Source organism: Bos javanicus, chromosome 15 (assembly GCF_032452875.1).
Source record: "Bos javanicus breed banteng chromosome 15, ARS-OSU_banteng_1.0, whole genome shotgun sequence".
NCBI classification, from domain to species: Eukaryota; Metazoa; Chordata; class Mammalia; order Artiodactyla; family Bovidae; genus Bos; species Bos javanicus.
Genome location: NC_083882.1, coordinates 7,205,208 through 7,230,458, shown reverse-complemented (window position 1 = coordinate 7,230,458; position 25,251 = coordinate 7,205,208). Strand labels below are relative to the sequence as shown.

Here is a 25,251-nt window from a genome sequence, read left to right as displayed (position 1 = left end):
AAATAGGAAGCTTAAGTTGGAATCTTAATGGGGTCCCATTACATATAATGTGTGATTAAGCTTCATAGTAAAGTTAATGAAATGTCCATGGGGTGAGCAATTAAAATGAAGTGGCCAGAAATGTAATTGTAATAAAGAAGGTAAAGGAACTTTGATGATGGAGTAGGGCTATGGGCTACCATCTTGACACTGATGTCCTCCAGAACAGTTCTTAGATGTGCAGAGGAAGACTGTGAGCCTATTGTCAATGCCAAACACTCACCTGCTCTGTTTCCAGAGGCCAGCACTGCACAACTAAGTTGATTGGAAACAGTGAAAATTCATGATCTTGAAACTCAGCTGATATTGGTCAGGAATTCTTCTGTGATTTCTAGGTAGAGCTCACTCTTCAGTTCAGTTCAGTTCAGTTGCTCATTCATGTCCAACTCTTTGTGACCCCATGGACTGCAGCACACCAGGCCTCCCTATCCATCACCAACTCCCGGAGTCTACCCAAACCCATGTCCATTGAGTCGGTGATGCCATCCAACCATCTAATCCTCTGTCATCCCCTTCTCCTCCTGCCTTCAATCTTTCCCAGTATCAGGGTCTTTTCCAGTGAGTCAGTTCTTTGCATCAGGTGGCCAAAGTTCTGAGTTTCAGCTTCAGCATCAGTCCTTCCAATGAATATTCAGGACTGATTTCCTTTAGGATGGACTGGTTGGATCTCCTTGCAGTCCAAGGGACTCTCAAGAGTCTTCTCTAATACCGCAGTTCAAAAGCATCAATTCTTCAGTGCTCAGCTTTCTTTATAGTCCAACTCTCACATCCATACATAACTACTGGAAAAACCATAGCCTTGACTAGACTGACATTTGTTGGCAAAGTAATGTCTCTCCTTTTTAACATGCTGTCTAGGTTGGTCATAACTTTCCTTCCAAGGAATAAGCATCTTTTTATTTCATGGCTGCAGTCACCATATGCAGTGATTTTGGAGCCAAGAAAATAAAGTCAGCCACTGTTTCCACTATTCCCCCATCTACTTGCCATGAAGTGGTGGGACTGGATGCCATGATCTTCGTTTTTTGAATGTTGAGCTTTAAGCCAGCATTTTCACTCTCCTCTTTCACTTTCATCAAGAGGCTTTTTAGTTCTTCTTCACTTTCTGCCATAAGGGTGGTTTCATCTGCGTATCTGTGGCTATTGATATTTCTCACTCTTACTTCTTCACAACTATTTCCAGCCTTCAAAACCCAACTTGTTTTTTTACCATGTAAGCTTCCTCCTCATTCTCAGCAGATTTCCTCACCTTCTGTTTTATAGAGCCAAGGTGAGGTCTATAAGCATCAAAATATCAATTTCTTTCCCCCACCTAAGAACTAATCTGCATCTACATTCTCCTCTTTGTGTCTCCTTTCCCCAGTTATAAAAATGAAATAATAATTAAACAAAACTGACAATGCTTTGTAGGGAAGACTAAATAACATGCAATATTCAGGCAGGTGTGCCAGGCAATGATCAATACTTGTTAGTCATCATCATTGTTGTTATTATGGCTGTTGTCCAAACCTGATCCCATCTATCCTTAAAGTGTCATCCCCAGCAGCCTCCTGGAACCTCTTACTTCATCATTAATCCTGTCTCTCTCCTGTATCTTCCAGATTTTCCTCTCTAGTAGCTCTTTTCTCTCAGCATGGATCACTTCTCTGATAACTGAAAAAAAAAAAAAAAAAAAAACAACTTTCTCTATATTGATTCCTCTCCCTAAGTCACACCCTACATTTTTCTTGTGCTTTATATTGAGCTCTGTGAGAGCTGTCCAGAATCTGCTATGTTCACTCCCTTCATTAATATGAAGCTGCTACATTCTGGCCTCTTCCCTGAAGAAACTGCTTTTCAAAAGTTACTTATAATGAGCCAGGTATCAAATCTAATAGGTGCTGTTTGGTTCTTACTGTATTTGAACCCTCATGAACATTGACACTGTACAACATTCTTTCCTTTGAGACATTCCCTCTTTTTCCCTTCCTTCTAGACATCTCCTTCCTCTTCCTCCCCCTCTTCTTGGCTGATTTTATTGTTTGATAAATTTAAATACCCCTGTTTAGCATGATATTCAGTACATGTTTAGTACTCAGTAAATATTTGTGGAATTGATAAAAATGACCTTGATGATAACATATTGAGCAAAAATGAATTTCTTTTGTTGTTCAGTTGCTGTTGTGTCCTGCCCTTTGTGACCCCATGAACTGCAGCATGCCAAGCTTCCCTGTCCTTCGCCATCTCCTGTAGTTTCCTCAAACTCATGTCCACTGAGTCGGTGACGACCTCCAGCCATCTCATCCTCTGTCACCCCCTTCTCCTTCTGCCCTCAATCTTTCCCAGCATCAAGGTCTTTTCCAATGAGTCAGCTGTTTGCACCAGGCGGCCAAAGTCTTGGAGCTTCAGCTTCAGTATCAATCCTTTCAATGAATATTCAGGATTGATTTTCTTTAGGATTGACTGGCTTGATCTCCTTGCTGTTCAAGGCACTCTCAAGGATCTTCTCTAGTACCACAGTTCAAATTTCTTTTGAGCATTAAGTATATTTTATATTTTAATGTTTAAGAACTTTTATGTCTGAGCTGTGGACATACTCAGGGTAGAAAGTTGTCTCTATCAGTGTAGAAATTAAACTATCCTCTGAATTATCTTTTCTTAATAGAATAAAAAACCAATTAGCTGGTGCCCAACTATAATATTTAAAATTATTCAAGTTTTATTTGCTCTCAGACTTTAGTAAGAAGAGACACATTACCACATAAATAGCTCCATTATTGTAAATTCTCTTTATCATCTTGCTTTATTTTGACTAGATCATAAAATAAAAGTGTTGGTTAAAAAAATTCCTGGATGCTTTACAGTAACAAATATTTGTATCTTGTTAGGTGAAGCTTCAGTGCACCCTCTTATAAAGTTAGTGCCTTAAATGGGAAAAGGGGCCATTTCAGGTTTCCCAGCTGGCAGTGTACTGTGGTAAGACGCACCTATTTAGGGGATCTCAAATCCCTGATTAGCATTCATAGGACTTGCGATTGTAGCACAGTAAATATCTCATTGAAAATATTCTGCACTGCTTTCCTCATCACAGTCTTTGTATATGTAAGTACAACAGAATCAGATGCAAGGACAAAAACAACCAGTCAGCTTCTCTGTGGCTTGTTACCATAGCCCTCCAAAGAGTAGAATCTGTATTTCTGGTCTCACTCTATTCATGAAACTATAAATGAACTTGCCACATCTGTTTCACTTGTTGATTTATTCATTAATTTACTCACTCATTCATGTTCTCACATATGCTTTGAATGGATGAGGCTGAATCATTTTTGCAGTCACATAGATTGGTCCTAGTGAATCCTAATTACAGGATCCCCAAGGGTGTCTACATACAGCAAAACCATCTAATGGATGAGCTGACTCCGTTATGTCTGCCCTTTTTATTCCAAATGACACTACTCTAATTTATGTCCTATTGCCTATCACCTAGACGAGTAGTGCAGTCATATCATGAGTAATGTCACAGATAGATTTCCCTGGAAAACAGGGAAATAGAGATAGAGTTTAGGATGCAGGATATTTATTAAGAATTGCCCTCGGGATCAATATCTGTGGAAGGGAAGAAAAGGAAGCAGGAGTGGACAGAGAGAAAAGTCAAGCCACAATCAAGTCCATGGGCAGCCTGAGCTTAGCCCAACCCCACAGAAAGCTTAGAAGCCAGGATGACTCTTCTGAGTTGTCCCAAGTTTGGACAAGATATGCAAGCCTTTATGTGCATGAGTGCTAAGTTGCTTCAGTCATGTCCGGCTCTGTACGACCCTATAGACTGTAGCCTGCTAGGCTCCTCTATCCATAGGACTCTCCAGGCAAGAATACTGGAGTGGGTTGCAGTGCCCTCCTCCAGGGGATCTTCCTGACCCAGGGATCAAACCCACATCTGCAAAGTCTCCTGCATTAGTAGGTGGGGTTTTTTTGGTTATTGTTGTTGTTGTTTTACCACTAGGGAAGCCTTTATAGTACTGAATAAAATAGTTACTGGATGTGAGCTTCTCCTGTCAGAAACTTGACCTTGGCCAAGATAGCTGAGCCAATCCACGGCAAGCCTGACAATCAAAGGCTGCCTGTGGCTAGCACTGCCAGCATCATTCCCCTCATTTGGGGGCATATCTCATTGTTCACCACAGCTGGATTCCTCCTTCCCCCTCTCCCCACTGTAATTCACCACACATATTATAACCAATTCCCCAGATCAATCTCCCAACAGGCCAGGTTTACTCATGACACCCGACTGTTCAAAAACCAGCCTGAGCTTCAAAAAATGCAATAAAATTTAATTTGGCTAGTTCTCCTTTATCTCCCCCTCAAGCCAGCTCTCTAAGTTCTCAGCCACAGTACTCATGTATGCATCCTCAATGTGGCAAAACCACATCCCTAGCCAGTGCAGCTCTCAACTGCGGCCAGATGAAGCATGTGTGTGTAGGAACAATGGTGGACAATCTGGAAAAGCATTTTCATGAAAGATCACTTTTCATATCCCACCCCTATTCTTATCTTTGTTTATAATATTTCCTTGATAAATGCCCTGGTTTTCCCAATTTCTAAGTGTATAAATCCTATTGTTCTTCAAGGCTTAGCTCATTACACTATTTCTTCCATATGGTTCCTCATGTAGAGAATACCCACGTGACTTTTATGAACCATAAAGTTTAACATTAAATTTTATGTGATTTTATATGCAATAGTATGTCTCTCCCTTACCTTCAAAACTGCCAACTGCCTTGTCTGGGTGGTGCTTCAGAGACATCAGAGATGGGGGACTATGCTCCATGTCTTGTTCATCCCAGAGACAGAGGACTGAATGGTTGCAGAAAGCAAGACTTTACTAAGGCTAAGTGCTCTCAAAAATGTAGGAGTGGAACAGGACCATAAAACTTTTAATCCCTGACAAACTGCATACATTTGGTAAGACACACTACTCCCTCAATATGAGGAAAGAGGATGTATAGCCATTTAAATTTTGACATTGAAGAGCCCATGAATTCATAAACCTGGGTACTGCATATGTCATTTAGAGTTGGGTTTAATGTGTAAAATGAGCAGGGTGGATTAGATGCTTTCCAGTTTCCTTCATGAACTATTAATATAATTTTTAAAAAATTGGGGTACCTAGGTTATGCTTTATATTTGCATAGTCATCTTGTTGATGTCCATGTTTGTGAGCTCTTTGAGGTCAAAGACTTGGTCTGGTTCATCTCTCTGTTACTGAAAGAACTGTGTCTTACAGGTGAGTGAAAGTGAACATCGTGTCTGACCTTTTGTGACTCCACAGACTGTAGCTTGCCAGGCTCCTCTGTCCATGGGATTCTCCAGGCAAGAATACAGGAGTGAGCTGCCATTCTCATCTCCTGGGATTTTCCTGACCCAGAGATTGAACCAGGGTCTCCTGCATTGTAGGCAGACTCTTGAACGAGCCACCAGGAAAGCCCTAGAGGATACTTAATGAAGGCTCAGTAAATGTTAACTGAAAGCAATACCTCATCCCAAGTCAGTTCACCATAAAGAAAATTCAACTAGGGATGGTGTTTTAGGTGATAAATTTAATTAGAGAAACAAAATATTTCCAGTGAGTAAGCATTAAAGACATATTGGGATATCCCAGTATGTACCCTTTGCATTTTCTTAACCTCTTAACAGTTGTCAAATGAAAGGGCCAAACATTACAGCATAGAGTTATACACTCATATTCAGTAAAATCCCCACAGCCTGGAGTGAGGTTCCATTACTTTTTTTTTTTTTTTTGTAGGGACGAGCATAGTCCTAATTACATGACAAAATGAATGTAAAGCAATTATCCCAATGTATATGGTAAGCTTTTGATAAATCCTAGCTATTATTTGTTATTTGCATGATATTTGTGTACAATTAATATAGCTGGAAAAATCAGGTTTTTTTTAGATGAAGCCCCTTCTGGTTCTGATTTCAAGGCTCTATGATTCAAATCTCCAAAGCAATTTGGGAAATTTGCAGTCCAAAGCTACAGGCTAGGTAAATCGTATTTTTAAAAAGGTTACACAGAATTCCATGAGGCTTCTGGGCTGCTGTTGCACTCTATACACATCCTCTAAAATATGAAACAGAGATAAAAAAATAATATTTTAAAACTTAGGAAACCAACTCATGTTTTCTGAGATGGTCACATATTCAAGTCTCATTTTTTTGTTGTTTGTTTTACACTAAACAGATGTAATCAATCAGGTTCTTGGGAAATAGCACACCCAGAGAAGAGAGCAAAGAGTCTTTTATGAAGAAATGGTTTAAGAGGCTGTGGGCAAGTCTGGAACTCACAAGTAGTGGTGATGAATGCCAGGACTAGAAATCACAGGAAGATTCTACCTTTCTTCAGTTGAAGGGGTAAGGATAGGTAGAGGTAGCTTTTAAGAAAACAGCAAAATTTATAGTGTGGGTGAGATGTCATGTGATGGTAACTATGGCCTTAGCTGAAGGAATGCAGTCACTATAATCCCCCCCAAATAAATACCCACTTCTCTCTCTATTCCCAATTACTAATATCTGGCTGTTGAAAGTCATCCACAAAATCCAACCAGAGTCTAGAGAGTGAAGGATTATGAGTGACAATTAAAGCAGTCAGCTTCCTAAGTCACAGAGCCTAGTGGCAAAGGTGAAGAGCAGACTTGGAAAAGCAAGCAGGAATATCCAAAACATTGGTGGTGGTGGTTTAGTTGCTAAGTCATGTCTGATTCTTGTTTCCCTATGGACTGTAGCCTACCAGGCTCCTCTGTCCATAGAATTCTCCAGGGAGAATACTGGAATGGGTTGCCATTTCCTTCTCCAGGGAATCTTCTGGATCAGGGATTAAACACACATCTCCTGCATTGCAGACAGATTATCACTGAGCCACCAGGAAAGACCTTCCAGAACATTAGGCAACCCTATATTTATGCCATATCTTAAAGACAGTGGGTACATATTAAGTGCAAAATACTAGACAAAGGCAGAAAGGCTGAGAGAAAAAGCACCAGTGAAAAATGCAATAGGAAATCATTATCTTGACTTATAGAGGGGATTATGAGAAAAACAATAGAGAAAACAATTGTGACAACAATATTATGAGGCTTCAAAGAAGACCCATGTGATGAAGATGGGGAATAAAGTGGGTCATAATACGCACTTAGTTGGGCCAGGCAAAGGCCCCACAGTCTGTGGATGCCATTACTGAAAGTAGAATCAAATGATAATTGGGGAAAATGTCATCATGCTTCCTTATTATAACATCTTCACTCTCCATGAGGCATGTTCAAGGTCTTGAATTATGATGAGGAGGGGTTCAGTATGAGAGATATAGGGAGAAGGAAAATGACAGAATTTGGAAACCATAAAAGGAAGAGTATGAAACGTGCATAGCATAGTTTATAAATAGTTTCCTTTTTTTGCTACTGAGATAACATTTGTGAAACTTATTTAGGATGTTAAGCTGTTTATCTCATGGAACCAGAAAGGAAGGTCATCTTGCTGTTATTATAGGTTCATAACTGTGGGCCACAGTTTGATGCAGTCTATTTGCAACAGTCTGACATTAGGGAAATTTCTGTTGTTTATCGTGTAGAAATCATGACTTCCTTCCTCCTTCAGTTAAAAAGAGTTTAAAAATTTAGCTCAAAATTCTGAGTATAAATATTTTTTGCCATTTTTCATTACTTTAAAGCAATATGCAGCATTAATAAGTGCTGGAAATCAACTGAGATGCATGTGATTCTAAAGAAAAAATTGTATTTCAGCCTTTGTTGAACACTTATTTTTACGTAGTAAACAATTTCCTTTTTCTCAAACTCAAAACATATCTCTCTTCTTGTTTTAGTCTATTAATTAATTATAATTTACATGTAATGAAATGTACAATTGTTAATTGCATAGGTCAATGAAATTTTCCTATGTAGACATTCATTAACCACTCCCATTTAAAAAATATATATAGAACATTTTCCTCATTCCCTATGTACCTTCCCAATCAATCCTAACATAAATTTTGTCTATTCTCAAAGATATGGACCTAACAGAAGCAGAAGAGATTAAGAAGAGGTGGCAAGAATACCCAGAAATACTGTACAAAAAAGGTCTTAATGACCTGGATAACAACGATGGTGTGGTCACTCACCTATAGCCAGACATCACTTACAGCCATAGCAAAGTCAAGTGGGCCTTGGGAAGCATCACTATGAACAAAACTAGTGGAGGTGATGGAATTCCTTGAGCTATTTCGAATCCTAAAGGATGATGCTGTCAAAGTGTTACACTCAATATGCCAGCAAATTGGGAATGCAACAGTGGCCACAGACTGGAAAAGGTCCATTTTCACTTCAAACCTAAAGAAGGGAAATGTCAAAGAAGGTTCAAACTATCACACAATTGTGCTCATTTCACATGCCAACGAGTTAATGTTCAAAATCCATCAAGCTAGCCTTCAGCAATGTGTGAATTGAAAACTTGCAGATGTACAAGCTGGACTTAGAAAAATCAAAGGAACAAGAGATCAAATTGCCAACATCCACTGCATCATACAAAAAGTAAGGAAGTTCCAGACAAACATCTACTTCTTCACTGACTACGCTAAAGCCTTTGACTCTATGGATCACAAAAAACTGTAGAAAATTCTTAAAGAGATAGGAATACCAGACCACCTTATCTGCCTTCTGAGAAACCTGTATGCAGGTCAAGAATCAACAATTAGAACTGGACATGGAACAACAGGTTGGTTCCAAATTGGGAAAGGAGTATGTCAAGGTTGCTTATTGTCACCCTGCTTACTTAACTTATATGCAGAGTACATCATGAGAAATACCAGGCTGGATGAAGCTCAAGCTGGAGTCAAGGTTTCTGGGAGAAATATCAATAACCTCAGACATATGGTTAACACCACCCTAATGGGAGAAAGCAAAGAGGAACTAGAGTTTCTTGATGAAAGTGAAAGAGGAGAGTGAAAAAGCTGGCTTAAAACTCAACATTCAAAAAACTAAAATCATGGCATCCGGTCCCATCACTTCATGGCAAGTGGTTGGGGAAACAATGGAAACAGTGAGAGATTTTATTTTCTTGGGCTTCAATATCACAGCAGACGATGACTGCAGCCATGAAATTAAAAGATGCTTGCTCCTCAGAAGAAAAGATATGACAAACCTAAACAGCGTGTTAAAAAGCAGAGACATTACTTTGCTGATAAAGGTCCATCTAGTCAAAGCTATGGTTTTTCCAGTAGTCATATATGGATGTGAGAGCTGGACTATAAAGAAAGATGAGTACTGAAGAATTGCTGCTTTTGAACTGTGGTGTTGGAGAAGACTCTTGAGAATCCCTTGGACTGCCAGGAGATCAAACCAGTAAATACTAAAGGAAATCGGTCTTGAATATTCATGGAAGGACTGATGCTGAACCTGAAGCTCCAATATTTTTGCCACTTGATTCAAAGAACTGACTCATTGGAAAAGATTCTGATGCTGGGAAAGATTTAAGGCAAGAGGAGAAGGGTGACAGAGGATGAGATATTCGGATGGCATCATAGACTCAATGTCCATGAGTTTGAGCAAACTCCTGGAGATAGTGAAGGACAGGGAGGCCTGGCATGCTGCAGTCCGTGGGGTCAGAAAGTCAGACATGAATGAGTGACTTATCAACAACAAAAACCTTCATATAAAAGAAATCATATGCTCCATACTCTTTTCACTTCTTTGATTCAACCAAATGTTTTAACATTCTTCCATGATGTGCCACATCATGTTTATAATGTATCCACACCATTATCCATTTGCCATTAAGACTGTTTTCAATTTGGGCTGTGGTTTAAAAAAAAAATAAAAAACCTCTCTGATCCAAATTCTTGGAAATACACTTGGTATTGTCAGCCATTTAAACTTCAGTCCTTTGGGAGGACTAAAGGACTGTGTGCTGCTAGATTGTGGTTTTAATTTGCATTTTGCTGGTGATGAATTATGCTGACCACCTTTTTATATATTTATCAGCTTTTTGATATTTTATTTTGCTTGTGTTTAAAAAACTAGGGTTGCCTTTCTTTTTCTTTATATAATCTTGATATAAGACCTTGTCAATTTATGAATTATAAATATCTTCCACTAGCATATGACTTGCCTTTCCACTTTCTTAATGATGTCTTTTGATGAACAGATTTTTCATTTTTATAGTGTCTAATTATAACTTTTTCTCTTATAGCTAGTGTTTTGGTTTTCTGTTTAAGAAATCTTTATATACCCCAAGTCTTAAAGCTATTTTCTTGCTTTCTTCAAGAAGCTTTACAATTTTAGTTTTCACATTTAGGTCTCTAAAATAAATAAATTTTTATATAAGGTATAAGTTATAAGGTAAAGAGTTACTTTTTTCCATATGAATTTACCAGTTCCCCAGCACCATTAATTGACAAAACAAAATTCACTGTGCTTTTAATTATATTAAAATCTTTTTGAAATTAATTATCTGCATTCTTGTATCTATGTTTCTATTTATCTATCCTTGCACAAATATGTTATCATCTTAATTAATGAGACTTCACAATAATTTTATCCAAGGAGCATTTATTAAGCACTTAGCATCTGTTACAAAAAATCAGTGTAAGCCACTGAGCCCTTTTAGGAACACACAAACAAGACCTCTGGGACAAGACCTATAACTTATGATCTGCATGGAGACACTCCTACCACCCATGTTTGTTTTATACTTGTCCATATATTTGTTCATTACACAAATATATATGAAGTGCCAAACCATGTTCCAGGTTTTGCTCAAAATTTTGTGAATATAGCAATGAATAATAAGAAAGGATCCTGTCTTCTTGGGATAAACGTGGCAAAATGCAAGTACACGTTCTATAAAGTAAATGAATAAATAACATTATTTCAGATAACAATAAGGTTCTATGCTCAAGAATGGTAGGGAGCAATTTTACAGAGTGATTCAGGATGGATGTACAAAACTGAATGAGGCTGTACACTGCCCAACTCCAGCACCATTGCATAGACCACAGTGTAAATAGTGACCTCTTGAGCTGTACTATATAGCCCTGGCTGATCAGGGAAGGGCCTTTTTAATGAGATGACATTTGAGTGGCATCCTGGATAACCAGAAAGTATCATCCATATCACCCTCTTGAATAGGAGTGTTCCAGGCAAAAAGAACAAAGGATTCCAAGGCGGGTAGCAGTTCAGTGTGTTTGAGAAAAGAAAGATGACCATGATTGCAGGAACATAGTAAAAGATGAAGATGGTTTTAGATGAGACTGGATGGCAAGCAGTGGCAGATCATGTTAGGCCTTGTTGATTATGGTAAAGAGCTCCAGTTTTAGTCTAAGTGCCCTGAGATACCTTCAAAAGGCTTTAATTAGAAAGTTGATCTCCTCTGATCCATGATTTGAAAAGATTACTTTGACTGCTGTGCAGAAGAAGGCTTGTAGAGAATTCTGCTTTGGTATATGGAAGATTATCAGACTAATCCTAAAGGTAAGAACAACTAACAAAGGTGGGTAGTACCTATTAAGTATCTATTAAGCTGTATTAAGCTGACACTAGCTTAGAAGGTTGTTTTCTTTGAAAAAAATAGGATGGATGGACATTTTCTATAATATTTAATATTAGGATAAGGTACATGAATTATGTATGTATTCAAAATATTATTTTTTAATTTGTTTATTTTCCAAGAAGTATTTTTACATTTCCTATTTCTGAACATACAGTCAGGCGATTTTTAAAAGTAATCTGTGTGTACAAGTCAGTTTTTGGCTCAAATTTGATTATGTCTATGATTTAAATGTGTTTCTAAGTTTATAGTTACATTGAACTGTAATGACTCTAGAGTGGTGTGTATTATAGGGTTTATTTCAGAAGTGGTACTTAATCAGCACTGAAGTGAAGTGAAGTGAAGTTGCTCAGTCATGTCCGACTCTTTGGGACCCATGGACTGTAGCCTATCAGCCTCTTCCATCCATGGGATTTTCCAGGCAAGAATACTGGAGTGGGTTGCCATTTCCTGCTCCAGGGATCTTCCCAACCCAGGAATCGAACCTGGGTCTCCTGCATTGTAGGCAGACTCTTTTACCATCTGAGCCACCAGGGAAGCCTAATCAGCATTACTGACACCTTTAATGACAACACAAATTTGTGTCCATTATTCACGTCACCATCCAGAACTCAGGGCTACTTCCTACCTAGAGATTAAGGCCAATTTCTGAGTGAAATGATGAGTATCGTGGGCAGCCTGTAAAGTGGCCTCCAGTGACCCCTACTTTCTGGTAGTCACACTTGTGTGTGATGCCCTCCACTTGAGTGTGGACAGGGCCTTGTGACTTGTTTCTGATGAGTAGAATATAACAGAAGTGATGGATTCAGTAACAAAAAGCCTCTGACTCTCTTCTTGGGAACTCTGTTCTGCACTCTTGCTCTCTCTTTGATTGCTCACTCTGAAAGTGGAAGCTAGCTACCACTTGTGAGGACACTCAAGCAAACTAAGAAGAGTTTCATATGGCAAGGAACTGGCCAACAACCACCGAGGAACTGAAGCCTACAACAACCATGTCAGGGATTTAGAGGAGAATTCTTCAGCTCCAGTCAAGTCCTGTAATGACTGTAATCCTGGTCAACAGCCGAAGCCTAACTGTGACTTCATGAATGAACTTGAGCCAGAGTCATCCAGTTAAATCACAATATTTCTGCCAATAGAAACTATGAGATAACCTAACATCTGACACTGGATGTTTTTAAATCAAAATTCCCAACAAAGAAAAACTATAGGACTATATGTTTCCATTGCATCAAACGTGTAAGGAAGAAACAGTACTAACATTGTACAAAGTATTTGAGACAATAGGGTGAGGCCATACTGTTCAACTGGTTTTATGGGGCCAGTGCAAGCTTGATAACACAACTTGCCAGATACATTACAACAGAAATAAAGCATAGAACAATAGCTACCATGAGCAATGAATAAGGATAAAAAATCCTTAATAAAACATTAATATTTAAAAAATGAGCCATTGTGACTGAGTATGGTTATCCCCTAAGAATACAAAGTTGGCTTAACATTACTCAATGAAATGATACAAAAGAGAATTACTTAGATGGTCTTGTTAATAGATTCAGAAAAGACATTTTAAAAAATTCAACATTATCCTCTCCTGGCTTTTATGATTCTATGCTCTAGTTTTTCTTCATATCTGCCGATTATTTTTTATTTATCTTTTTTTATAGACTCCACTTCTGTTACCTCTAAATGTTGTTTATATGTTTTCAGCCTAAGCCATCTTCTTTTCTCCCCCACCTCTTTAGGTAATGTCATTGTTTCTGTGGCTTAACTTTTTATTCATATTTACAACTCTCACTCAACCCTCTACCTTCCATACCTATATGCACAATTGCTTATTTATATATTCTTTGGGAAATCTCACACTTAATAAGTTGAAAACTGAACTCATATCATATACACTCCCATTCTTAAAAAAATCTATTTATCCTTTAGTCTCTTCCTTCACAATAAATATCAGTGTAATCTGCACAACTGCTTGAGTCAGTGGCTCTGGTATCCTGCTCAATTCCTCCTTCTTACTCATTACTCTCTTCTTCTAATGTATTAAGTACCATAATTTATATTTCTACAATGTAACATATTTTCTATGTCATCGTGTCTATTTTGAAATGTTTTTTTCAAGAAATTTTTCTAATTCAATAAAATTGAATTTATTGTCAGATTCATAGTGGTTTATGCTACTCCTTCCTTTATATTTTTAGGCCTTTGACATAGGTTGTTAAATTATTAATATCGGGAATTAAAGAGGAGATAGTTGTTTTTTTCTCACTTTTCTTTCTTTCTTGATGTACTTAGACTAGGTTTTTAAAATATGTATTAGTCTTTTTAAAGAATGGACATTAGGTTTTGTTAATTTATGTATGTGCTAATTTTGTACTTATTGGTTTTAATTTGCACATCTTTCAAAGCTTTTTAATTTGGAAGGTTAACGAAGTGAGTTTGAAATTAATGATATAAGCATTTAAAGTTATAAAATTCAGTCAATGCAATTATAACTGCATAATTTTCTTTCCAAGGAGTAAGCAGTGTGGATCACAACAAACTGTGGAAAACTCTTTAAGAGACAGGAATACCAGACCATCTTACCTGTCTCCTGAGAAACCGGCATACTGGTGAAGAAGCAATAGTTAGGATCCTTTATGGAATAGCTGACTGGTTCAGGATTGAAAAAGGAGTTTGACAAGGCCATTTATTATCACTTTTTATTTAACTTATATGCACAGCATATCATGAGAAATGCTGGGCTGGATGAGTTACAAGCTGGAATCAAGTTTATGGGGAGGAATATCAACAATCTCAGATACACAGATGATACCAATCTAAAGGCAGAAAGTGAAGAGGAACAAAGGACCTCTTTATGAGGCTGAAGGAGGAGAGTGAAAAGGCTGGTTTATAAAAAAAAATTAAAAAACTAAGATCATGGCATCTGGTCCCATCACTTCATGACAAACAGAAGGGGAAAAAGTGGAAGCAGTGACAGATTTCCTGTTCCTTGGCTCTAAAATAACTGTGGGTGGTGACTGCAGCCATAAAATTAGAAAAGTTATGACAAATCTAGACAGCATATTAAAAAGCAAAGACATCGCTTTGCCGACAAATGTCTGTATAGTCAAGTCTATGGCCTTTCCAGTAGTCACATACCATTGTGATAGCCGGACCGTAAAGAAGGCAGAGCCCAGAAGAACTCATGCTTTTGAACTGTGGTGCTAGAGAAGAATCTTGAGAGTCCTTGGACTGCAAGGGGATGAAACTAGTCATTCTTAAAGGAAATAAACCCTGAATACTCATTGCAAGGACTGATGCTGAAGCTGAAGCTCCAATACTTTAGCCACTTGATGAGAACAACTGTCTTATTGGAAAAGACCCAGATGCTGGGAAAGATTGAAGACAGAAGGAGAAGGGGATGACAGAGGATGAGATGGTTGGATGGCATCACCAGTGCAGTGGACATGAACTTGATTTAACTCTGGGAGATGGTGTGGGACAGAGAGGCCTGGCGTGCTGCAGTCCATGGGGTCTTGGAGTCATACAGAACTTGGCAACTAAACAAAAACAACAAGTTTTATATATTATTTTTATTATCTTTAAGTTGGAATATTTTTAATTTCTCCTAGTGTCTTTTTCTTTGATTCATAGGATACATTAAAATATGTTGCTAATTTACCCACAGTTGGGCTTTTCTATATATTTAATTTTTGTTGGTTTCTAATTTAATTTTCTTTTGTCAAAGAACATCCTCTCTAAGATTCAATCCTTTTTAGCTAATTGAAAACATTTTTATGGCCCAGCATTTGTTCTATTCTGATGTACATTTTATGTGTACTTGAAAAGATATGTTGTTCAATTGCTCACTTTCAATTAGTGTAAAAATGTCAGTTGGTCAAGATGGATGATCATGTTGTTAAATACATTCCACATTCTTACTATTTTATTATCCAGTCCTCCTATTAATTAGAGGAGAATGGGAAAATACTCCACTCTAATTTTACATTTGTCTCTTCCTCGTTTTAGTTCTGCCAATTTGGCTTCATGTGTTTTGAAGCTCTTCTTTTTATTGTGTGTCTATGTATTTACACATATGATGTCAGCCTGTTGAATTTTTTACAGTTAAAAACTTGCAGTTTGTTCATATTCTTTTTCTTGAAGTCTGTGTTGTTGATGCTTAGATGGTTGTACCAGCTTTTGTATATTAATTTATGAATGGTATATTTTCCCCACCCATTTACAGTTTACATGCTCTATCTTTACAGTTACTGCAAACCAGATATCACTTTTTTTTTTTTTTTTAAGATAAGCAATCTGCAATTAGATAGCCTTTGCCTTTTAACTGGGACACTTAGTCCACTGACATTTAATGCAATCACATGGTGGTGTTTAGGTCTACCTTTTTACAATTTGTTTTCTATATCTCTCTCTGCTTTCTCCTTTTTCATTCTTTATTTAAGATTAATTTAATAGTTATATTATTGCATTTTTAATTCTTTGTATTTGGGTATACTTCTATTTAAATTACAGCTGTAGCTATTACACTCTGCTTCTTTAATTTGTCACAGTCTACTTAGAATTAAAATTTTGTTTTTTATAGAACTGTAAGAACCTTTAAACATAATTCTATTCACTTTGTGTTTCTCCTTTGTGTTCAGATCAGATCAGATCAGTCGCTCAGTCGTGTCTGACTCTTTGCGACTCCATGAATCGCAGCACGCCAGGCCTCCCTGTCCATCACCAACTCCCGGAGTTCACTCAGACTCACGTCCATCGAGTCAGTGATGGCATCCAGACATCTCATCCTCTGTCGTCCCCTTCTCCTCCTGCCCCCAATCCCTCCCAGCATCAGAGTCTTTTCCAATGAGTCAACTCTTCGCATCAAGTGGCCAAAGTACTGGAGTTTCAGCTTCAGCATCATTCCCTTCAAAGAAATCCCAGGGCTGATCTCCTTCAGAATGGACTGGTTGGATCTCTTTGCAGTCCAAGGGACTCTCAAGAGTCTTCTCCAGCACCACAGTTCAAAAGCATCAATTCTTCGGCGCTCAGCCTTCTTCACAGTCCAACTCTCACATCCATACATGGCCACAGGAAAAACCATAGCCTTGACTAGACGAACCTTTGTTGGCAAAGTAATGTCTCTGCTTTTGAATATGCTATCTAGGTTGGTCATAACTTTCCTTCCAAGGAGTAAGCGTCTTTTAATTTCATGGCTGCAGTCACCATCTGTAGTGATTTTTGAGCCCCAAAAATAAAGTCTGACACTGTTTCCACTGTTTCCCCATCTATTTCCCATGACGTATATTTTATATATTGATTATTTTTTCTATAGCTATTTTATATTTTATTCAGTTTAGTTTTTAGCTCCAGAAACTCTACTTGTATAACCTATCCATTTTGAACTTATTTTTAGACAACTTTGTGTGCACTTTGAATATGTTTTGCAGTTCAGGGACCCATAAGATAGAAAATACACCAATAATATGAATAGGAAAATTATAATTAAAAGAATTATTAACTAGTTCCAGGGAATTAACTACTGACAGATAAAGAGAACTCCAAAGAATATATAAATAACCTACACAGGGAGCAGCCAGTGCCACTGATTCAGGTATAAATAGACATGGAATAAGGTATAAATAGACACGGAATGTGGTATAAATAGACATGGAATAAGCCACTTTCATCTTCAAGACTGAGAGTCATACAACATTAGATTGAGTGTATCTTTGGACCACTGGATGGTAGGAAAGTTCATGGTGTACTTTGGGCAAGGGACGGAAAGCAGGAAATCCCCTGCTGGGATGGCAGTCCAGTGGAGAAACAAGTGGGAATCTGCCTGCTGAGGTCCTGCTAAAACTCATTGGAAAGCCACCGTCTGGTGTCACACATTCTACTGGCTGCCTCATGCTGCAACAACCAGCATTTTTAAAAAGTTAAAAGCACATCATAACCAGGGAGAGGAGCCTCTATCCCTTGCAATAACTCATTTAGTACCTTCTATTAGTAAACTTTTTCATTGTGCCAGCTGGCAAAAGAGAAGTGTTTGTAGACTCTAATTCCAATATCACAAAGCAGGGCAAAGAAAGGTTGAATTGGGACTGAGAAACAATAAATAGATAAATTCCAGTTTGCATATAGTTATAATACCTGCTTTAATATTCTCGTCTGCTAGCTTCAACATCGGTGTCATCAGGGTTTGTTCTTTTGGCTCATTTTTCTCTTGACTCTGTGTCACATTTTCCTGGTTCTTTGCATATCTACTAATTTTTAGTATGTACTAGACATTGTGGGTGGAAGAGTACAGAGGCTCTGAATCCTCCTATCATTCTCTGGATGGTGTTTGTTTTTGATCTAACAGGCTATTACATTACTGGCCATTTACATTAGACTTGTGAAGGCTTGTTTCTATGATATCAGGAGTGAGTCTCATGATTTATGTTCAGACCTAGGGTGAACCCTTTAGATCTGGCACATAGTCTTTAGTCCAGTGACTTGAAATTTGGGGGGTTTCCATGAACAGCTTGAGTTAACCAAGCCTTCTGTCACACCAGTGTATGTTCCTCCGTTCTTTGTTTCGTCACAACAAAGATTTGGAGCAACGGACATTAAAGCCCTCGGCGCATCACAGCTCTTGGGTCTTGGACAAACTGTGTTACAGCTCTTGGGCAAATCAGTGTTACAGCTCCATTTTATTTAGAAGATAGCAGGAGTGTGAGAGAGAGAGAGAGAAAAGAGCGCACGCACGCGGGAGAGAGAGTCCGAGAGAAAGCGCTTTGGCTCCTCCTTTTATATGTTTTTTCCTCCACCTGGGCCTGCCCTATGCAAATTGGGCTTAGCCAGGAGTGCTGTTTGTTCTGCCTGAAGTCTTCACTCTGGTCCTCGGACCTTCCTTTGACCTTCCTTGTCTTTTAGCCACCGCCATTTTGGACTCCTTTTCCCTATTCTACCTACCTAACACTTCCGATACAGCCGACTCAAAACTCTAAACTCTTGTCTCCCTTATGGAGGCAGCAATTGAAATTTCTTTCAACCTTTCCAGTGTTGCTTTTTGTAGGATGTCTGAGCATCTCCCCTATGTTGGGGGATTTGAGAGGAATTTATGTAGAGATTTAGGGGCTCTTCCTTGTGTGGTTTCTTTCTTGCTAGGATTTCCTCACTCAATTTCCAGCCATTCTGGCAGCCCTCAGCTCTATCCTCTGATATCTCAAGTCAGTAACAAAACAGCCTTCTGCTCATTTCCAGCTTTTATGTGCCTCTCAAACAAGAGATTTCCCTCAGAGAAAAAGCCTTATTAAAATGCATCCCGCCCAGTGAAGTTTTCCCCCTTTAAGGGTTATATCCTTTACAGTTTCTTTCCTGCTTTTTGTTATTCTCAAATTCCTGAGATAAACATCTCTGCCACTACTGGAACAAGGTACATTCTTACTCTAAGGGCTTTGGATCCAACTTCAAGAAGTTAGTACATTGTAACACACATGGAAATGAATCACTGTGTTTATTGGAAAAAAAAATTCTAAATTGTCATTTCAGTACAATGTGTATTATATTTGAGTACATACTGACTGCAGTTCTCTGCAGAGTATTAATTATCCAGAAGTATAATGAAGTGGAAAAATAGGATAAATGTACCAGAATCAGCAAGGAGGGTTATGTCTTCATAATAAATAACTAGTCAGCCAACTGAGCGTAATTATGATATGTGCATGTACATAAAAAAGAGTTCAGCACAATATAAGGATTCATTTTGCTCTTGAACTTGCTTAAGCTCCCTCTTTGGAAATATACAAATACAAATGTTCCTTCACGGGTGAATTGTTTTTCCATTACAATCCATTGAACATGGAAGTTCTCATGGGCAAAGCACTGGGTCACCTAGCACAGCTGGCAAAAAAGTAATCTGGGAAAGGATTTTTAGCTCAGTGGCAAGCAGACATCTTGAGGCCTGTTTCTTTCTTCTCCCATTAGCTTGTCTGAGGTTTCCTTTCCTTGCAACTCTAAGCTGCACATGGCTCCATCTTATTCAGATGAAGCACTAATAAATCTAGTATTAGGTAGTGCTTACTCTAGTTGTCTAAAAATAGTGTTAGTAAGAAAATCAGCTCCTTCCTGTGATGGCGAAGGTCATCAGCCTTTATCTGCAAAAGAGAAATGCTCAGAGACAGCCTATCTGTATTCCTTTTTATCTATTTTATGATGTAATTTGTATTGCTATTCTTTTCTTTTTATAAGAAAAAAATCATACACACTGCAATAAAAAGGTCAGGAAACATATGAAGAGCAGAATTTTTAAAGATGATTCCTAACCTCACTACCTAGAGGTTGTGATTATAAACATTTTGTGGTATAAACTTGTATGCACATTTAAACACACACACAGTTTCTTCTTTATCTAAATATACATCATCATTAGTTTTAGTGACTGCATACTTTATGGATACATTAAAAATTATGTTGTTAAACATCTAGTGATAAGTATTTTCAAGATCCCAGCATATGCACTTTTTAAATTTTACTTCACTTTTGTGTTTTTATTGAGGTATAACAGACAAAATAGTAATATATTGAAAATGTCCAGCATAATGATTTGATAGACATATGCATTGTGAAGGAGTCATAGAATCAAGATAAATAACATATCTATGAACTCATGTGAAAGAAAATGAAAGTGTTAGTCACTTAGTTGTGTCCAACTCCTTGTGCCTCCATGGACTGTAGCCCACCAGGCTCCTCTGTTCATGGGATTCTCTAGGGAAGAATACTGGAGTGGGTTGCCATTCTTTTCTCCAGGAGGTCTTCCCGACCCAGGGATCGAAGCTGGGTCTCTCACACTGAAGGCATATATATAGATAGATAGATAGATAGATAACTTTTTGGTAAAAATGCTAAAGATTTACCCTCTTAGCAAATTTCAATACACTATTATGAACTTTGGTCACTATACTGTATGTTAGAATCTTCAAATTTATTTATCTAATCTTTGTCCAGCCTCTCCCTATTTCAACCACACCCTTACCAACTCCAGTATTTTGCCTGGAGAATCCCATGGACAGAGGAGCCTGGTGGGCTATAGTGCACACGGTTGCAAAGAGTCGGACACGACTGAAGCAACTTAACACACACATATACATGGCACTATTACTGTTGATGAGACACTTTTACATTGTGATGCTCTTTATTATGGCAGCAGTATAGTTCTGTAATCAGGCCATTTACACAAAGTGGAACTTTTGGGGTTTGTCTAACCCCTTAAGCTAGATATCAATGAAGACTGGAATGCAAGTCATCATTAATAAGCATGCTTACACTTCATCCAATCTTACGGTCTTCATTTATTCCAATTGTGCTTCCTTGGTCAGATGGTTCTTATTATGTTTTACCATACTGTGGATGCCAGAGAACTTGAGTTTGCCAATGAATAATCTCCTGAGATGCAATTTCATGGAGGAGAATGGTGTAGTCTAACTCAATAAAGTCATCATTTCTTTGCACTTGCTAGACAGTCTGAATTTCTGCCATTTTGTACCATGTACCTTCAGTAGAATTTTGCCATATTATATAACCACTGGAAACCCAGGCTAACTGTCGAACTGGCTTCTTTTCTGGATGTACATTTTCAAAACTATCTGGAATATTTTGTGCTTCTATTGTTTCCTTCACTGACTTCAGTCTTTGATAAAATGTCTTTCCTTCCTCATCTGGGTTTTCTCCAATTTCTCCTTCAAATGTGAAGTTGACTTCTGGTGCAGTATCTTGTTCCATTGGAGGGTACAGTACTTCAGCTGTGCAGTTCACTGTAACTTCTTTTTGGATAATTTCTTCCACAGAAAATTTAAGGCAATGCTTTTATCCTCTTCCTGACATATCCTCCAGGCTGGCTTGATTGACTGTTTGCATCAGAAACACCTTGTGAGGGGTGCCCTGCTCTGTATCTCTGAGGCTGCCCTGAAAACCAGGTAGTGGGTCAGAGGGACTTTCATTCTTACTGAGTGTTGGCTGGGCTGCTGTGAGTCCCTGTCTCCATTCTGCCTGCTGCTGGGTCCCCTGGGAGGAAAAGTCCCTATGAGTTTGACTTTTTTTTAAAATAAATTCCACATGTAAGTGAGCTTTCCTGGTGGCTCAGATGGTAAAATGTCTGCCTGCAATGCAGAAGATGTGGGCTCAATTTTTGGGTCAGGAAGATCCCTTGGAGAAGGAAATGGCAACACACTCCAGTATTCTTGCTTGGAAAATTCCATGGACAGAGGAACCTGGTGGGCTAGAGTCCATGGGGTTGCAAAGAGTCATATGACTGTGTGATTTCACTTCTTCTATAAGTGAAACCATACAGTGTTTTTCTTTCTGTCTGCTCATTTCATTTAACACAATGCCCTCCAGTTTCATCCATGTTGTTACAACTGACAAGATTTCCTTCTTTTTTATTTTATTAATTATTTTTTAATTTTATTTTTAAACTTTACAATATTGTATTAGTTTTGCCAAATATCAAAATGAATCCGCCACAGGTATACATGTGTTCCCCATCCTGAACCCTCCCCCTTCCTCCCTCCCCATACCATCCCTCTGGGTCATCCCAGTGCACTAGCCCCAAGCATCCAGTATCGTGCATCGAACCTGGACTGGCATCTCATTTCATACATGATATTTTACACGTTTCAATGCTATTCTCCCAAATCTTCCCACCCTCTCCCTCTCCCACAGAGTCCATAAGACTGATCTATACATCAGTGCCTTTTTCGTACACAGGGTTATTGTTATCACCTTTCTAAATTCCATATATATGTGTTAGTATACTGTATTGGTGTTTTTCTTTCTGGCTTACTTCACTCTGTAAAATAGGTTCCAGTTTCATCCACCTCATTAGAACTGATTCAAATGTATTCTTTTTAATGGCTGAGTAATACTCCATTGTGTATATGTACCACAGCTTTCTTATCCATTCATCTGCTGATGGGCATCTAGGTTGCTTCCATGTCCTGGCTATTATAAACTGTGCTGCCATGAACATTGGGGTACACGTGTCTCTTTCCCTTCTGGTTTCCTCAGTGTGTATGCCCAGCAGTGGGATTGTTGGATCATAAGGCAGTTCTATTTCCAGTTTTTTAAGGAATCTCCACACTGTTCTCCATAGTGGCTGTACTAGTTTGCATTCCCACCAACAGTGTAAGAGGGTTCCCTTTTCTCCACACCCTCTCCAGCATTTATTGCTTGTAGACTTATGGATCGTAGCCTTTCTGACTGGCGTGAAATGGTACCTCATAGTGGTTTTGATTTGCATTTCTCTGATAATGAGTGATGTTGAGCATCTTTTCATGTGTTTGTTAGCCATCTGTATGTCTTCTTTGGAGAAATGTCTATTTAGTTCTTTGGCCCATTTTTTGATTGGGTCATTTATTTTTCTGGAGTTGAGCTGTAGGAGTTGCTTGTATATTTTTGAGATTAGTTGTTTGTCAGTTGCTTCATTTGCTATTATTTTCTCCCATGCTGAAGGCTGCCTTTTCACCTTGCTAATAGTTTCCTTTGATGTGCAGAAGCTTTTAAGTTTAATTAGGTCCCATTTGCTTATTTTTGCTTTTATTTCTAATATTCTGGGAGGTGGGTCATAGAGGATCCTTCTGTGATGTATGTCAGAGAGTGTTTTGCCTATGTTCTCCTCTAGGAGTTTTATAGTTTCTGGTCTTACGTTGAGATCTTTAATCCATTCTGAGTTTATTTTTGTGTATGGTGTTAGAAAGTGTTCTAGGAGGAGCCAAGATGGCGGAGGAGTAGGACGGGGAGAACACTTTCTCCGCCACAAATTCATCAAAAGAGCATTTAAACGTCGAGTAAATTTCACAAAACAACTTCTGAATGCCGGCAGAGGACATCAGGCACCCAGAAAAGCAACTCAAGTCTTCGAAAGGAGAGAGAAGAAATACAGCTCCACCCACCAGAACACCGACACAAGCTTCCCTAACCAAGAAACCTTGACAAGCCACCTGTACAAACCCACACACAGCAAGGAAAAGCCACAATAAAGAGAACTCCACAAACTGCCAGAATACAGAAAGGACACCCCAAACTCAGCAATTTAAACAAGATGAAGAGACAGAGGAATACCCAGCAGATATAGGAACAGGATAAATGCCCACCAAACCAAACAAAAGAGGAAGAGATAGGGAATCTACCTGATAAAGAATTCCAAATAATGATAGTGAAATTGATCCAAAATCTTGAGATCAAAATGGAATCACAGATAAATAGCCTGGAGACAAGGATTGAGAAGATGCAAGAAAGGTTTAACAAGGACCTAGAAGAAATAAAAGAGAGTCAATATATAATGAATAATGCAATAATTGAAATTAAAAACACTCTGGAGCCAACAAATAGTAGAATAACAGAGGCAGAAGATAGGATTAGTGAATTAGAAGATAGAATGGTAGAAATAAATGAATCAGAGACGATAAAAGAAAAACGAATTGAAAGAAATGAGGACAATCTCAGAGACCTCCAGGACAATATTAAACGCTACAACATTCGAATCATAGGGGTTCCAGATGACGAAGACAAAAAGAAAGACCATGAGAAAATACTTGAGGAGATAATAGTTGAAAATTTCCCTAAAATAAGGAAGGAAATAATCACCCAAGTCCAAGAAACCCAGAGAGTCCCAAACAGGATAAACCCAAGGCAAAACACCCCAAGACACATATTAATCAAATTAACAAAGATCAAACACAAAGAACAAATATTAAAAGCAGCAAGGGAAAAACAACAAATAACACACAAGGGAATTCCCATAAGGATAACAGCTGATCTTTCAATAGAAACTCTTCAAGCCAGGAGGGAATGGCAAGACATACTTAAAGTGATGAAAGAAAATAACCTACAGCCCAGATTATTGTACCTAGCAAGGACTTCATTCAAGTATGAAGGAGAAATCAAAAGCTTTTCAGACAAGCAAAAGCTGAGAGAATTCTGCACCACTAAACCAGCTCTCCAACAAATACTAAAGGATATTCTCTAGACAGGAAACACAAAAATGGTGTATAAACTCAAACCCAAAACAATAAAGTAAATGGCAATGGGATCATACTTATCAGTAATTACCTTAAACGTAAATGGGTTGAATGCCCCAACCAAAAGACAAAGACTGGCTGAATGGATACAAAAACAAGACCCCTACATATGTTGTCTACAGGAGACCCACCTCAAAACAGGGGACACATACAGACTGAAAGTGAAGGGCTGGAAAAAGATTTTCCATGCAAATAGGGACCAAAAGAAAGCAGGAGTAGCAATACTCATATCAGATAAAATAGACTTTAAAACAAAGGCTGTGAAAAGAGACAAAGATGGTCACTACATAATGATCAAAGGATCAATCCAAGAAAAAGATATAACAATTATAAATATATATGCACCCAACAGAGGAGCACCGCAGTATAAGACAAATGCTAACAAGTATGAAAGGAGAAATTAACAATAACACAATAATAGTGGGAGACTTTAATATCCCACTCACACCTATGGATAGATCAACTAAACAGAAAATTAACAAGGAAACACAAACTTTAAATGATACAATAGACCAGTTAGACCTAATTGATATCTATAGGACATTTCATCCCAAAACAATGAATTTCACCTTTTTCTCAAGCGCACATGGAACCT

General features: G+C 38.2%; 1 pseudogene; it reads right to left on the bottom strand.

Moving 5' to 3' along the window:
- Nucleotides 1-20,735: 20,735 nt before the first annotated feature.
- On the bottom strand, nt 20,736-21,578 carry LOC133261168 (latexin-like; annotated as a pseudogene).
- Nucleotides 21,579-25,251: the final 3,673 nt, after the last annotated feature.